Raw genomic sequence first — 1,925 nt, 5'->3', positions numbered from 1 at the left:
GTCAACATCCGGTTATGACCGGATGTGACGTGAGTCTGTTTGGGAGGGGGCGAGTGAGCCAGCGAGGTCATCAATGTGTTGATTTGTTGCTCTCTACTGGTAGAACTGTATTATGGGTTTAAAAAACCCAATCAGATTATTTATTTGAATGAAAAATTACAAAATTAAAAAATTAAAAAAAAACGCAAATTTCTGGCACTGGGGGAGTACTTTATGAAAATACTCTTGGCACTGAGAGAGTTAATATTTATATATATATATATATATATATCCCTGGTAATATTTTTTGTACCAGGGGCCGCCCTAGAAGCAAAGATTTGAATAAAAAATGTTCGCTTAAAAAAATACACATATTCAAAGATTTGCAAAAATTTGCTAGATTAAAAAAAAAATTGCAGATCTACAAGCTCATAGCGCGGCACAAAGTGACACGCTATGAGCTTGTATATATGCTATTTTTGAGTAGCCAAAGCATAAAATAGTGGTTAAAAATCTGAAATGACACACATGCGTTCACGGTTTGAAAGGGTTAAGACAGGCAATACAACTACAAAAAATAATGTTTTTTTTTCTCTCTCTCTCTCCCTCTACATCTCTCTCTCTCCCTCTCTCTCCCTCTCTCCCTCTCTCTCTCTCTCTCCTCTGATCAATTTTTAATTTGGGCCGTGCAGCCTAGCTGGCCCTCGGTGCGGCGGCCTGGCCCTCGGTGAGGCCGGCCACGCCAGGCCCGGTAATTATGGTCCGTTATTGACAGCTGCCCGCCCCGCGGGAGGCTATTTAAAGAAGGTTTAACCCCAGAGCAAGTCCAGGCCCTGCTCCCCCGCCTTTGAAGGTGTCAAGTGCATTGATCTGGAGCTACAGGAGGGCGCAGGGGCCTTCCCCTTACCTGGAGGGCCTCGGTGCGTGCGTGCGTGTGTCTGTGCGCGTGTGCGTGCGTGTGTCTGCATGTGCGTGTGTCTGCGCATGTGTTTGTCTGCGTGTGCCTGTGCGTGCGTTCTTGTAATACTATTCTTGCAGGGACGAAATGTCCCTGCAAGTATAGAATTTAAGAAATGGGACATTTAGAGGAGGAAAGTTTTCCTGGTCCTCAATAGAAATTATTTGTAGTTTTTATGGTTAACCCATTCATTCCGGAAACACATCTATGTTATTTTAGATTTCTTTGGGTATTCAAAAATAGCAGATATACAAGCTGAGCATCTTCACCTACCATGCATACAGGCTAGAGAAGGCAAGAAACACACACACACAAAAATACACATACATCATAAATAAACAAATAAAGACACACAAAGCGAAAGCACACTTACACATGTACACTAAGAGTGTCCTCTGGCTACATCTGTCTGGGTGGAGACAGACACCTACCTGTCTGACCTAAGCAGACAAAAGATGGCCTCTGGACACGCACGCACGCACGCACGCACGCACGCACGCACGCAACGCACGCACGCACGCACGCACGCACGCAAGCACACACGCACGCACGCACGCACGCACGCACGCACGCACGCACGCACGCACGCACGCACGCACGCACGCACGCACGCACGCACGCACGCACGCACGCACGCACGCACGCACGCACGCACGCACGCACGCACACACGCACACACTCACGCAGCTACAGAGGTCAAAGGAAGAGAAATGCTGTAAGAGTGGGAGGGATAGAGGCTGACAGAGAGAGGGAGAAGAGAAAGAGAGAGGAGGGCGAGAAAGACAGGGAGAAGAGAAAAAGAGAGAGAGAGAGAGAGAGAGAGAGAGAGAGAGAGAGAGAGAGAGAGAGAGAGAGAGAGACAGGGAGAAGAGAGAGACAGGGAGAAGAGAGAGACAGGGAGAAGAGAGAGACAGGGAGAAGAGACAGACAGGGAGAAGAGACAGAGAGTGAGAGAGGGGGAGAGACATAAAGAGAGAGAAGAGAAAGA

The sequence above is a fragment of the Gymnoscopelus braueri genome (genome assembly GCF_963280865.1).
Source record: "Gymnoscopelus braueri genome assembly, chromosome: 7".
Taxonomy (NCBI): domain Eukaryota; kingdom Metazoa; phylum Chordata; class Actinopteri; order Myctophiformes; family Myctophidae; genus Gymnoscopelus; species Gymnoscopelus braueri.
Note: the sequence above shows the minus strand (reverse complement) of the source record.